This window comes from Meriones unguiculatus, chromosome 10 (genome assembly GCF_030254825.1).
Source record: "Meriones unguiculatus strain TT.TT164.6M chromosome 10, Bangor_MerUng_6.1, whole genome shotgun sequence".
In the NCBI taxonomy this organism is placed as follows: Eukaryota; Metazoa; Chordata; class Mammalia; order Rodentia; family Muridae; genus Meriones; species Meriones unguiculatus.
In genome coordinates, this window is record NC_083358.1 from 112,590,019 (window position 1) to 112,605,598 (window position 15,580).

At 44.5% G+C, this 15,580-nt stretch overlaps 1 non-coding gene across 1 annotated transcript; it reads left to right on the forward strand.

Annotated features, from left to right (window-relative positions):
* The first annotated feature begins 12,593 nt into the window (after nucleotides 1–12,593).
* LOC132646122 (U6 spliceosomal RNA) lies at nucleotides 12,594–12,700 on the forward strand. Its single transcript, XR_009584253.1, has one exon. It is a non-coding gene; the product is annotated as a U6 spliceosomal RNA (small nuclear RNA).
* Nucleotides 12,701–15,580: the final 2,880 nt, after the last annotated feature.

The window sequence follows — 15,580 nt, forward strand, 5'->3', positions numbered from 1 at the left end:
AGAGAGGGCGGTGGGATGTCATGGAGAGACACTAAAATGACCCAATCCCCCTGGACTTCCAGAAAGGTGAAACCCCTTTCTGGAAGAGCAGTTGTTAAAGAACTGAGAGTTGAAATTGAGTCAGGTAACTTTAGACACCAGGTGACTGGACCTGCTACAGAGAAGAGTGATTCTCTCTCTGAGGATGAAAATTTTGTCAAAATATTTGGAGCTGTTGAAATTATCTGCTACGGAGGAGGGAGTATGATAGAGGCCAGTGGAAAGGCAGGAATGATTTGCTTACGGGAAGGTCTCTTTGCAACCAAAATAAGGTGCAATCTGATGTGAACCTTTAGAAAACAGGTAAGATTATACTTTCAGGGATCGTCTGGAGTTCATATTAGACAAATTTCTGTAAATGTGTAGAAAAGGAAAACAGGTTAATGCTTTGTGGTTCAGAAGAGTGCTTACCTAGCATGTGGGGGGTGGGGTGGGATTTAGCTCAGTGGAAAAGCATTTGCCTAGCATGTCCACATGTCCACGGTTCTAGGTTCAACCATGTCAAGGGGGAACACTTGCCAAGAAAACAAATAGGTGGAGAAAGATGAATGAGAATAAGGCCAGGAGCAGAAAAACTCGTTTGCTGAGGGGACTGAGAGGAGAGAGAGTCTAAGACTGAGCAAATAAACAGGGAAATAGTGTGAAAATAAAAGCTGTTAAATACAAGATAAACCTTTATGCAGTTTCTATGTAGCCCCAGCTGGCTCTACCCATCCTCCAACCTCAACCTCTAAGTGTGGGCTTGCAAGAGTACACCAAGATGCCCAACTTACTACCGGCTCTCGAGCAAGTTCGGCCTGACGGAAGGCTAATCCAGATGTGTACGACAGATGCAATGGCATAGCTTGATGGAAGTGGTCAGCCTTGCACAGCAGGGCAGTGCAAGAGAAGGGGACTGTTAATCCCAAGAATGAGGGGAGAATGACCACCAACCCAAACCATCATAGCCAAATTAGTTAAAGCAAGCAGTTAATTAAAGCAAGGCTTTTTATTTGCGTATACAGGCTGCCTGCCCTTAAGGCAGGATTCGAGAGGTCAGCACTGGATATGACAAAGACAAGGCTTTATAAATCAGGGGTACAGGATTCCCAAATGGGGGATTTGGTGAGCAAAATGGGCAGGGTTACAGGAACAGAACTTAAGCATTACAAGGTAGTCCCTCCTTGGCGGGAAGGCGGGCGTAACAAGGTGGGCGTAACAACAGGTAGCGGTCTGATCTTTTGAAACAAAGGTAGTTTTGCAAGACTGTTATGAACAACTTTTTGAAACAAAGACCTGGTTGCCATTTCCTGGAACAGGCAGATCAGAACCATTTGTAGTTAAGGTTACAGGTGGGGCATAGGCCAATCCTTGAGAGGCAGATCTAATCATAAACAGAAATAAACCCAGTTTGTCTTTACTATAAGATGGTTTTCAAGCCCAAGATGGAGACAGGCTGGTTCTTCAGAACAGGAGATCACTATCTTGAGGTATTTTCAACATGTTTCTTCTTGTTTAGCTCTTGAGTTCTACTTAAATATTTTATTATGGTTATTATTTATTTAGTTTTTAGAGACAGAGTTTCATTATGTAGCCACGGCGAACCTCAGACTCACCATGTAGCTCAGGCAGGCCTTGAATTCATGACAATCCTCCTGCCTCTCCCTCCTGGGTGTTTAGATCACAGGTGTGGACCATCATTCCCAGCTCAATGCTTTGTTTTTAACAAGAATAACTTATACTAACACATGAGATTTTCCTGGTTGAGTTGAGTTTCTATTCTGGATATGGTTAGGGAAGATAATAGAAAAAAACATAGTCACTGATGAGCCAGGCATAGTGGTTTATGCTTATAATCCTACCATGCAGGAGACTGAGACAAGGGAATTGCTACAAGTTCAAGGCCAGCCTGGGTTACATATGAGTTCTGGGCTAACCTGGGCTACAGAGTGAAATATAGTAGTCTGAATGAGAATGGCTCCCATGGACTCATATATTTGAATACTTGGTCCCCATTTAGTGAAACTGGTTGGGAAAGATGGGGGGGGTGTGGCCTTGTTGGAAAAGTGTGTCACTAGGAGCAGAATTTGAAGTTTCAAGAGACTCTGGCCACTCCCAGTATCTCTCTCTCTCCCTACCCTCTGCTTATGCACCAAGATGTGAGCTCTTGGTTCCAGCGCGTTTGCACGGCCGTTGCCATGCTCCTTACCATGATGGTCATAGACTCAAACCCTCTGAAACTTTGAGGCCCAAATAAACTCTTTCTTCTATAAGTTGCCTTGGTCATGGTATCTTATAGTAATAGAAAAGTAACTAAGACAAACTCTGTCTGGAAAAATAACGGAAGGGAGTTAGAGGGGACAGGAAAGAAAGGGAGGGAGGAGAGGAAGGAAGGAAGAGTGGATCACAGTAATATTTTATATGCTCTTCCAGCTTTGGGGTCTAGGATCTCCAAGAATCCGCAGAAGGCACCTCCCTCTGACCCAGTCCCATCCTCAGTTCTCAGCTCAGCCCGGGGAGCAGAACCATGGAAATCTGTGACAGCACCAAACAGAGTGCTGAGTCTGGCATCAAGACTCCAGACTTCTCTTCCCTCTGGGAGAACTATAGTTCCAACCTCAGTTTTTTGTTTGTTTGTTTTAATTTATTTATTTTTATTGTATGTGCATTGGTATTTTTCGTGCATGTATGTCTGTGTAGGGGGGTCAGGTCTTGTAATTCAGACAACTGTGAGCTGCCACGTGGGTGCTGGGAATTGAACCTGGGTCCATCTGGAAGAGCAGTCAGGGCTCTTCACTGCTGAGCCATCTCTCCAGTCCCAGCCCCTCAGTTCTTTATGTTCTTCCATCTTCAGCTCCCTCTGAGAATTAAGAAGATGAGCTCAAGCTGTGTGTGGTGGCACACTCCCTTAGTCCCAGCACTCAGGAAGAAGAAGCAAGTGGATCTCAGTGAGCTCCAGGTAAGCCAGGGCAACAGTGAGACCACCCTGTTTAAAAAAAAAAAAAAGCAAAAAACACCCAGATTACATATCCACTTTATCTATATCTATCTATCTATCTATCTATCTATCTATCTATCTATCTATCTATCTATCTATCTATCTTCTGCCTCTGTCTTCCGAGTGCTGGTATGACAGTTTGTGCAGGCACACCAAACTCACAGTCATATTGTTCTTAGGAACTCCTAGGGGCACGTGTGTCATGTTCCTTCCTAGCTCCTCCTTCAGCCAGCAGCATGAGAAGACACAACCATGACAGGATAGCTCTTTGAAACAAAGAATTCCAGCCTAACTCCTGTCAAGGGAAAGGCCTATCTGGAAGCTCCTTGCATTGTCCCACATCCTCTAACCCCTTTGTCTTCCAGAGACTACCCAGGTATCGCTAAAACCCTGGGGAACTAAATCCAGTATCTCCAAGGTTTCCAGTGTAAATTGAAAATAAAGGTGTCCTTTGGAAGGAAAAAACATAGCAAGAAAGCCATATATCTCGTTACGATGGAATTGGAAGGAACAGGCTCTTTCCATATAATTTTTTTCTCCAAATTGTTAAAACAACATTCTGAGTAGAGAGCCAGCTTTTCCCACACATACCCAAACAACAGCTGATTCCACCTCTCATCACTCCCCTTCTCCTATCAGTGAAGGAGACAAGCTTGGCAGCTGAAACCCACACCCCCATCCCAAAGCTTCAAAATTCCTCCAGCCTTCCCTATCCACTTCATCAAAGAGTTTTAGCAGAATCATTCTGATTGTTTGATTTGCTTCAATTCTGCATCTGAATCTTTTTCAAAGTTTGTGTTTCTTAGTACAGAGGCATGATGACAGGCAGAAATAACACTAGACTGGGCTGAGAGGAGAGCTCAGTCAAGAAAGCATTACTTTGCAAGGCTGAGGCCCTAAGTTCAATCCCTGGAGGCCAGGTATAAAGCTGGATGCAGTGGGTGTGTACACTTGCAGTCCCAGAGATGGCCAGCCGGAAGGTAGAGACAGGCAGATCCCTGGAGCTCACTGGCCAGCTAGCCTAGCCTACTCAGTGTTCTAGGTGCTCCAGGGAAATGAGAGACTTTATCTGGGAAAAAAAAATGAGGTTTCCTGAAGAACCTCACCCATGGGCATACATGTGGGCACATACACAAATAACACCACACTGGATTCAGAGATGAAACACCTGAAAAAGCAGTCGTTAAGAGAGAATCCACTCTTGAGCTCCAGCTTCACTGGCTTTCACTGGAAAGGTCCTCTGCCCACTGCTGGACTCCTCTGAAAGGCTGTCTTTGCTTGAGAGCCTTCCATTGGTAGGATCTGCACTATGACTTGAGGTCTACCTTGTCTGATTTTGTTTCCCATGTCCATATCTGTGAAAGGTATCGGGTCTGCACTACCCAAAGACTCACTCTGTCTGTTCCTGCTTCCTCCCTATCCTACACAGACACTACTGCCCAAAACAACTTTTTCATTACTAGCTCTGTCTCAATACCTGCCTCTACAGATCACCTGAATGGATTCTATTGTTTCAGAAGAGATCTGAAAAGGCACTATTCACCTGGTCTACCTGGTGAATTCCAGGACAGCCAGGACTATGTAGAGAGAGACCCTGTCTCAAGAAAAGAAAAGAATAAGAACCTCTCCTGGAACACACTTACTGTCTTAACTACTTTAGGAGGCTGAGGCAGGAGGATACCTTAAGCCCAAGAGTTCAGGATCAGGCAAGGCAACAAAGTGAGATTCTGGAAAACAAAAAACCTTCTGGATAGTGTGAGGTATAGATAGTCTCTGGGAGGATCCTGTCCCTGAAGGTAATTTGGGAGAGCCCTATCCTGCAACAATTCAGGCCTATGAGCTAGGCAGAGAGATAGCAGTGAACACAGAGACCACGGAACTGGTTGTTATTAAGTTGCTTTGAGGCCTGCCAGGAGATAATGAAAAGCTAAGAGCAGTTAACAAACATTGAAAATTAACTGTGAGGGCCAGAGGGCCTCTTTGATGACTTACAAAGACGCCCTTATCTAGAGCAGTGGGAGAGTGAAAAACATCTAAACACCAAGACTCCAGAGTTCCCAGAAGCCCTGGGTTGATTGCAGGAGTCTTGACGCATGGGATGAAGATTTATGAAGGCACCAAAGAGATTTTGGTTGCCTACACTTCTCTAAATTGTCGTAGTCTTAAGAGGGTGCCTACCTTGGTCTGTTAAGAGCTAGCTCTCCCTCCATAGGGAGAAGACATTGCTGAGGTCTTTTCCTGCTCAGAACCACTCTGGCTCACAGAAGTCTAATAAAGGCTAAATTGCCAGACAGTCCAGTGAGGCTACAATGGACCCTGTATGTAGCAGCTGCACTCGGTGGAGCCGGCATGCAGCACTGAGGCAGGTAGGATTGACGGGAGCAGAGCCAAGCCGCTGGACTGTAGCGAAAACGGGCTTTCTACCGCTGAGTGCTAGATCTCAAACTCAGGACAAATGGCCAACTGAGGTGCCTACTTACCATATCAAAGTGAATGCTGGCCACCAAGCTCTCCCGGCGTCTCTCAACTATTACAGAGTCATCCTGGCTGGCAGATCCTGCCCCTACACCAAACCCTTCCCTCAGCTTCTCTGACTCCTATATAACCTCAGCGATTTTGGTTATGAGGTCTTTTGGATACTTGGTCCCCTGCTCTTCTTTTAGTCTCTGTCTCTGTCTCTCTGTGTGTGTGTCTTCTCTTTTCCTCTTGTAGTCTCCCTTCTACCTCACAGCCCAGTTCATTTTGGACCCCTTAAGATGCCTCTCCCTTGTGTCTACAATAAACTTTCTCCTCCATCTGAGGCTGAATTTTTTTAAATGTTTTAAATTTTTTTTTTTTAGTGTGTGTGTGTGTGTGTGTGTGTGTGTGTGTGCACACGTGCATGCGTGCGTTCGCATACCAGAAGAGACATCAGATGCCCTGGAACTGAGGTCACAGATGGTGGTGAGCTGCGACGTAGATGCTTGGTTAAGACCAACATCCCCAGGATTGGATTTTGATGAGCTTAATTTAGAGAATGAAATATCAGGGTGCATTAGGGAGAACTGATGTTGGTATAGACTTCACTTTCTTTTGTTGTTGGGCCTTTTGTTTATTTTTTTGTTTGTTTGCCTGTTTGTTTTCTGAGATGGGGTTTCGTGTAGCCCAGACTGGCTTCTAGCTCATTATGTAGCTGAGGATGGCCTAGATCCTGATCCTCCTGCCTCCACTTCTCAGGTGCTGAGACTGACAGACATACACTGCCAACCCTGGTTTGGGGGTCATCGCTTTCTTGGAATAGAATTAACATCCTGTTAAGAACATGCCTCAAGGACTCCTACAGCCCTTGCTGTAGCAGCAACAGCCCTTGCTGAGTGAAAACCAAATGCCTGAGCTGCCTAGGAATGGGGGGGGGGGGGGTAAATATCCTGTTGGAAGTATGCAAACCAGAGTTGATCCTAAGATACCAAAGAATGCTCCATAGAAAGCCTGGTAAAACCCTCATTTCTCGTTCCCCAGGAATGTGCGGTTAAGAGAAGTATCAACAGCACCAAGAAGCTGTCAGTAGTCTCCATCTGCAAGCCAGAGCAAAGAGGAGATGGCACTGTCACCATCCTGGCCCTTTTGTGCCAGCACAGATATTATGGTGAGATAGGAGCTGGTTGTGGCTTTTAATTACCAGAAACCTGGGGATGAGGGTGACAATTACTATAGTGATGAGTAAGACCAGACTGACAGTCAAAAGGGCTTGACACTATGAGTGAGAATAAATGGTTAGTAGAACGTGCCATCCCTCATAGAAAAACAGATGGGGAAGTAAACAGGGATATTGCTGAATATGGAAAGAGCTTGCTACAAAAACTTGAGAACCTTAGTTTAGATCCCTGGCACCCAGTAAAAAAGGGAAACAAAACAAAACTGGATACAGTGGTGATTGGTGGTATAGTGATGAGCCTAGCTCCCTTCCAAAACCCCAGGCAAAGCAGCAGAAGCCTACTACCCCTGCACTGGGGAAGCTGGGACAAGCTGCATCCCTGAGGCTTGCCGGTCAGCCAGCCTCGCTTAACTGATAAGCCCTAGATCCAGTGACAGGTGGGATCTCAAAACACAGGGTGGAGAACAACTGAGGAGGCACCCAGTGTCAACCTCTTGTGAGGCCTGTGTAACCCTGTTTCTGAAAAAGAAACTCCTCCTTAAGGGCAAATGACCTGGGCATGAACTCCAGTTTCAAAAAGGAGAAAAACCTACAAAAGTGTGCTTGGGCCACTCACCTCCGGTAATATTTAGCCATCACCCCTAGCAATGGCTAATCAGCGAATACCTGGAGTTTACCAGGTATTGTTTACAACAGGTTGAGCAAAACAATTACGGTTTGGCCCTCTGGACTCAATCAATCGATTTTATTACCTGACATTTGCTAAATTTCAATCAGTCATAGAACTGCCAAGCTGGAATTCCCCAGCCCTTGTTCAAACCCCAATAACTGCCCCCTCCCAGCTGAGCTCACATCCCACCCCCACCAGCTGAGCTCTACACTCAAGAACCACTGCATTGGTGACGGTGTGGGCCAGAGCTCGAGCTTGTAATAAAGACTCTACCGAGTTTGCATTGGAATTGGCTCCTTGGTGGTCTTTAGGGTCCACAAGACTTGGGCATAACATTTGGGGGCTCATCCAGGATCCTCAAGAACTTTCCCCAGGACGCCTGAATGGAGGGGTCAAGGACTGGCCAGTAAGTGTCTTGTCTGTCTTGGTGTTCCTCTAGTTTCTGTTTCAGGCCTTGAAGCAAAATATGTAATCTATGTGGTCAGGAACAATTAGGGAAGATGTGCTGGAAGACATTCCAGACCCTGGTGGAGGGGACAGAGTTCCCCTAGTTTTTGTAATCTCTGGAGAAGGACAAGGCAGGTTGTTCTTGCAGTGTGGCAATTCTCCAGTGTTCCATTTTCCATTTTTTCTGCCGCATGAGCAGCAGGATCTGTTGTCTGGCTCTGTGTGTGTCTTTTCGGTTGACTGTCTTGTTTGTTGCTCCCTATATTTTTATGTGTGACTGAAACTGATGACATGGGACAGAATCTTTCTAACCCCCTAGACTTAATTCTTGCCCATTTCAGGGAGGCTCAAGCCATTCCACAAGCTCAGCTGCTCTAGCCTGTAGCTGTGGGTGGGAAAGAGCCTGCTGAGAAGGCAGGCAGGCCAGCAAAAACGGCCATAGGTATACAAGCCTGGCTTCTGATAGGAAAGATGGTGGTGGTGGCCCCTTCTCCTCCAGGGGTTGAGGTAGCTCAGGTGGTGACTCCAGCGGTGGCACAGTGGCGAGGAGGCGCCAAGGGATGGCTACACTATGCAGAGCCCCAGGCTGAGCACCTGTGCTGCTGCTCTGGTCTCAGGTCTGGTGGAACGACAGGCTGTTGTTCTGAGTTTTGTGTGGTTTTTCTTTTGTGTGTGTGTGTCGTGTCATCTTTTTGTGGGTTTTTGGTCATCTTTTTTTGTAATGGTCTCGGTAGGCCTGTGACCAAACAGGGCTGTGTGCCATGGTGACCTTGCCTGCCCCCTGCTCCCAGCACTATGAGCTAGGACACCGCCAGTCTTGGGTGGGAGCATGCCTCAGACAGAAAGGCAGGTTTGGGAGATGGAAAACAGCCAGGCAGGCAGCGCCTCAAGCCCGCCCAGGCTGATGGTCGCACTTCCAGCTGGATGGCTGGGAAGGCCCCGTTGGTGAAGATGGCTAGGGGAGAGGTGGTGTCAGCATCACCTGTGGCACGAAGCCATCCCCCACCCCAAGTGCTAGCTGAAATCCTGGGGAAGAGGGAGCTTGTGCCTCTGGGAAGAGCACAGCGTGGGCACACCTGGCCTCCGGTAGGAGAAGCGGTGAACCTCCACCACCGTGCCTGTGCCCACTTCTCTGAGGCTCGAAGAAGGCTATGGCAGCTTCGAAGGCAGGCGGGCACCAGAGACTAGCTGTAGTGTGCAGCCCTGCTGCCCCTGAAACCAAGCAATGCTGCTGGGGAGCCCCAACTCCTGCCTGAGTCACAGATAGCAAAGTGCTTGAAGTTACAGCTGGAGGAAGCAAGAAAAATGTTGTCTGTTTTAAATGTATGTATGGCCATTACCTGGCTAATGTGCGCTGTATATCTTGGTTATAAATTAACAGCTATTGGATGTGTTTAAAGTTTAAATTCAAACTCTCATTTAAAACATATATATGTGTTTGTAACATCTATCGAAATACAGATGCATTTAACTAGCAGCCATGTGGCCTGCCATGGGATAGGGCTCCGCCATCTTAAAATACCACGTGGTGTGGCCTAGGGCAAAAAAAATTACAGAACCTCCTAGTCACAATGAACTCTGTTTATCATCCTATCTCCCTTTAGACTAGGAAAACAAGTCTCATTTTAAAATGATTTTAGAGACACTGAATTGTTTACACTGATAGTATTTGGTTTTGACTTCTAAAATCATGGTTATGCTTTGTGACTTCACTCCTAAGAAAGAGTACTTTGATATTGCAAAAACAGAGTTCTTTTTAAAAATGTGTTTAAGACTATGAAACATTTTAAAGTTTATCAGGTATTTTATAATAATGTCTTTATGGATTTTATATATATATAAAATTCAGGGCATGTGTGATTCAACCCTGGTTTATGAAGGTCTATTCAGATCTGAAGTATGTGCCTGGCTGCCATTTCCTGAATGACTGGATTAATGCTGTTTCTTTCTGGCGGATAGGTTTAGTATGGCCAGAATAGTTCAAGTACAGTTTTAAAATTGTTCTATACTGTTCTACTATGTAGTTGGTTCTAAAACTGATTTGATCACAACATTAGAACTTGGTTATAAGAAGCTGTAGATGCTCCACAGTGCTATATGGTGGGAGGTGGCGACACTGCCAGTGACATCTGATGGCTATGTTTTAAATTGCCTGCTACCGCCTCTAACAACACATGGCTGGCTGCCATGTTAAATCAGGGATAAAGAGGATGGAGCCATGGCTTCATTAGCATCTCCACGAAGGGCAAACACATGGTGTCTCCGCTGTCTTAACTAAGGGCAGTCCCATGCGACCATCCTGGTTGTGGGATAGTCATGGTCTGATGCCATCCTAGTTGAGGGCTGCCAGCTGTGTTCATTTCCCTTTTTAGCGCTAAATGCAACTTCTGTCCTCTAAGCTTTTGCTGTTCCATCTTAATAATGCAATGTGGTAGGATCAACAAGGTTTCCTAGTCCCTCTCTGAACTGTATCTGTGATAGAAAGTTTTGCTTTGATTTTAGTTCAGAAATATATTTAGGTACACCTTTTTTAAAGATTTATTATTTATTATGTATTCAACGTTGTGTTTTGCATTTACATCTGCACACCAGACAAAGGCACCAGATTTCATTATAGGTGTTTGTGAACCACCATGTGGTTGCTGGGAATTGAACTCAGGACCTCTGGAAGAGCAGCCAGTGCTTTTAACCTCTGAGCCATCTCTCCAGCCCCTCAGAAATATATTTAAAGTTATGCTAATGACTGCAGTTGAGCTTTACAAGATTGAGCTTTACCTAGTCTCTTGTTTATGTTTTCAAGATTAAGCCTAAGATGGGTAACTACAAAGTTTGCCTATGTAGATCTGCTTGAAATAGATACGGTCCTAAAACACTTAACTACAGAATGTATCAGCATTAGAGACTATAACATTGTGTTTTACAGAATGCAGTTTAGAGCAGATAACTAAAGATAGACAAAGGTTAACTCAGATGTGCTGGTCCTCAAGGTTGTCAGAAATCTGATGAATATGGCATTTTGACATGTGTAAGCTTATAATGACAGACAGAGAGTCCCAGAATCCTGGCAGTAGCTCCCCAAGGTCTCTAAGAAAATTAGGGCACAACGATAGATGACTTTAAGTCTGGATTGTGGTATGCTAACCACTGGGCAAGATTGCCCCAACTGGCCCACTGCTAGGGCCCAGCCTAAACTGTGGATAAAACTGTGGACACCTGGAGAGTCATTGTTCCATGTTGCTGAAGATGACGCGAGGCCAGTCTCTCACGTTCTTGTTTTCCACAGAAACTGTCTCTCATCCTCTGTTCCTGATGGCCGGACTGCCTCTGCTCAAGATGCCATGAGACCACAGAAGCCAGGGACAACTGCCTAGGTGATGGACTGACTGTCATCTCTGTCATTTTGATTGGTACATAGACTAATTTAGGTTACAATTTATCCTTCTCAGGTCTCTGATCACATTGATGGCTAAGCTAAGCTAATAGTAGCTTTGCAGCTAAAAACCACACAGATCCACTGTTAGTTCATTAGTAGATTCATTAGCTAGTTAAAACTATTAGGTACTAGATCTCTTATTTAGAAAGGCAAACAAGTTTGCCTTGCTCACAGGCTTCATGTTAACTGCCTGTGTCTTATGGTAAATAACTGGATAGAAAGATGTTAAGTTTACGTAAGGTCTGAGGATATTAAAAGATTTTTAGATTATGAGAATCTGAAATTTGTTTGAGGGTCTTGAAAGATGTTTCAAGGTTGGTAAATAAAAGTTATAAAGAGAAAAAAAAAGAAAAAAGGAAAAAAGAGAAAAAGAAAAAAGTTATAAAGAAAAGCCTTTAAGAAAGTGTTTGAAGGTCTAAGAAGGTATTTTAAGGTTGGTAAATGCAAGGAAGACTCAGGGTCTAAGAAGGTTTCTAAGATCTATAAATGTAAGCTGTAAAGTATTTGTGGGTCTAAGAAACTGTTTTTAATGTATATGAATACAAGTTGTAGTGATATAAGAAAGTCATATTAAAAATGGGAAATGTTTCAGATTTCTCTCCCCCCTTTATGTGATTGCTGTCCTTATGTTATAAGATTCCAAAGATGCAGAGTCTTGACATTGATCAATAGAGTTCTGATAAGCTGACAGAGCCCTGACTGCTTATTATCAATCACAAGCTTGAGATTTTAATTTCCTTTTTGTGGTCTTCTGGAGATAGACTTAAAAGTGCTTCTAATTATGCTAAAACCTTTCTGTCCAATGTGTATATCTTAGAAAATAAAATGCGTTTTAACCCAAAGCTGTGGCTTTTAGCAGGTCTTAATGGCATGAGTCTACTCCTGCTGTCTTGCAAACACCTGTTACCTGCTTTTTCTAAAGTATGGATCTCAATACAATGGTGATACTGATATACTTCTTTTTGTAAATTAATTTAATACGAGCTTCAGGAAATCCAAAGGTCATGAGACCTGGATCCACCACTGCCCACACAGACCCCAGATGAATACACCTGCTTGATTTTGAAATGGGATTTTTCCCTTGGTCTTGGGATTCCTTACTTTCTCCAATTACTAGACAAACTTTAACTTCTGTCCTAGTCTAAATTTGTATCAGCAGATTTTCACCTGGCTGACAGACTCCATTCAGGGATCAGCTGTGGATTGCAAGCTGCTAAGACCTGGACTTGCTGAAAGCTGAAATAAACCAGTCCAGCTGATATGATGGTTCCTTGTCTCTTCAACTGGATCACTAGTTAGATGGTTTTGATAAGTGCCCCATTGCTTAGCCTTTCAGCCTTCCTGGATCCCCCAATGTCTTTGTCCTAATGTCAGCTTTAAGAAGTTACAGAAGGTGATCACTTCGGCAGCACATATACTAAAATTGAAATGATACAAAGAAGATTAGCATGGCCCTTGCACAAAGATGACACGCAAATTCAGGAAGCGTTCCATATTAAAAAAAAAAAAAAAAAGAAGTTACAGAAGATAAATTCGTTGGCCATTATCCTACCAAACAGGTTGAAATGCTAAGTCAGCTCCCTGACATAAGGAATGGGTTCCTATAATGCCAATTGACATACCAGAAAATTGACCCTTAGTTCTGTTTCTTCTAGTCATGCTTTGTGCCCCTTGCATGATTATGCCTAGCATTAGAAAAAAGTCTCAATACCAGCCCCTGAACCCATCTCAAATCTTTGAGAGGGTACCCTGTTTGAAGGGGGAGTGCGAGGACTGTGTAGCCCCATTTCTGAAAAAGAAACTCCTTCCTAAAGGTAAATGACCTGCACATGAACTCCAGTTTCAAAAAAGGAGAAAGCCCACAAAAAATGTGCTTCGACTATTCACCTCTGGTAATATTTAATCATCACCCCAGCAACAGCTAATTAGTGAATACCTGGAGTTTACCCACGTGTTCTTTATAGGTTGAGCAAAACAAGTATGGTTTGGCCCTCCAGACACAATCAATCGGGTTTTATCACCCGATATTTGCTAAATGTCAATCAGTCATAGAACTGCCAAGCTAGAATTCCCCGGTCCTCGCTTAAACCCCAATAAAAACCCTCCTCTTCCTCCTGAGCTCAGGGCTCTGCACTCCAGAACCAATGCACCGGTGATGGTGTGGGCCCGAGCTCGAGCTTGTAATAAAGACCTTACTGAATTGGCTCCTTGGAGGTCTTTGGGGTCCTCGAGACCTGGGCATAACAACTCTGACCTCTGCACACACGCTTGTGAACTCTCAAGCACAGCGATTAAAAAGAAAAGCAAGCAAGGATGGACGTGCAGGAAGTTGAGAAGAGATTCTGAGGCTGGTTTGTTTGTTTTTCTTTTCTGTTTCTTTTTTGTTGCTGTTTTTGGTTTGGTTTGATTTTTCAAGACAGGGTTTCTCTGTGTAACCCTGTCCTGGCTGTCCTGGACTTGCTTTGTAGATCAGGCTGGCCACAAACTCACAGTCATCCTCTGCCTCCTGAGTGTTGGGATTAAAGGTGTGTGCCACCTTGACTAGTTTAGATTCTTCGTTTTTGTTTGTTTGCCTTTGTTTTGTTATTTATTTATTTATTTATTTATTTATTTATTTTGAGACAGGGTTTCTCAGTGTAGCCTTGGCTGTCCTGGAACTTGCTCTGTAGACCAAGCTGGCCTCTGCCTCCTGAGTGCTGGATTACAGGGGTGCACCACAGCGCCTGGCTTGTTCGGTTATTTTTTAAATCACACTCCTTTGACTAGCTTCCTGACCTAAGTCACTTTTCAGACCCCAAACTGATTAGCTGGTGGACTATTCACAAAGGCTTGCAGCACCAGTAATGTATGAGTAATGCATTACTGATTTGATCTCCATCTTTCCAATATGGGGCTTGTGATGGTTCCTCTTGATTAGCCACAGAGGAGAGGACACGCAGGCATTTTTGAGGGTTGTTGGACACTGAACTGTCACTGATGGGCAAGGTAGCAAACAGTGCCCGAGCCAAAGGCAAGCTGCCAGTGAGGCCACCCTACTTAGAACAATCTGTTAGGACAGAATCACACTAGTGAGTCAGGCCAAGCAAAAGTAGCTGGCATTGTAAAATACAGGACCTCCTGAGCACAGAAGTAACTGGCACCTGCAATGTTGGTCATGTTTTCAAGAATCCGGTGCTTATGGGACATCTGTTCCAATATAGAAAGCACAGTTGCTGCCAGGCATTGTCACACATAACTGTCCCAGAGACAGGTCATCCACGGCTACACAGTGAGACCCTGACAAACTGCTATGCCTTTCATCCCCTGCCACAGAAAAGAATTCACAGCACCTTGGTACTCTGTAGGTCTGGAAGCAACCCTTTCCTTACAGAAACACCGCTCTGACCCATAGACCAGGTCACCCAAAACCTGCCGCTCTGGGACCAGCAAAAGGGCTCTGTGGGTAAAGGTACCTGCCTTTCAAGCTTGGCAAACTGAGTACAATTCTCAAAACTCAGGTAAAGGTAAATGGAGAACTCTTCATGAAGTTGTCCTCTGACTTTCACATGTGTAACAGTATACATGCCCATATGTGCAGATTATGTGCAGCTACACAACAAGAGTTAATAGATGTTAAAGAAAAAGTCTCCCACTCTGCATGGGGCCTGGAGCAGAAAAGAACTAAGCCCATTTTCATCATTCCTGGTGACCTCCTGGAGGACTTTGTGCTTCCCTGTTCTGCAGGATTAGAAATTCTAATAATCCCCAAAGGCTCAACTTCTTTCCAGCAAGTGGTTCACATTGAAATGTATTATGGTTGCCACATGGACACTTTAAACTCCATGTACATAGGAATTACCAGGCAAGAAGAAAAACTACCATGTAGTTAAGGGTAGGAGCCTCTCATCAGAAACAAACAAATAGCAAGGCTGCTATTACATAGAGAAAGGAACATATATACTGACACACGCAGACACCTCTTAGTACTTCTTTGCCTTGCTAAGGATGACAATAAATGTCAAGGATGCAAAGGGGACCTTTTATCCTCAGGAATTAGAGTTTCAACCTTAGCATCAGATACACCAAGGAGATATTATCTGGAATATAAAGAATTTAGAGAAGTGGGGAAGCTGGGCATGGTGGCACATGCCTATAAATCCCAGTATTTAGGAGACTGAGAAAGGAAGATCAGTAATAGTTTGAGGCCAGCCTGGGCTACATAGAAAGTTCCAGGCTAGCCTCAGTTAGGCATGATACCTAGTCATTGCCCTCTCCTACCTCACCACCCTCCAATAAAGAAGAGGAGGAAATGAGTACCAGACACAATCCACTAACTTTCTTCATCTCTCATCTAGGTTCTCCCACAAGAAGAGGGAGCCAAGAAACCCTTATCAAGTGTGT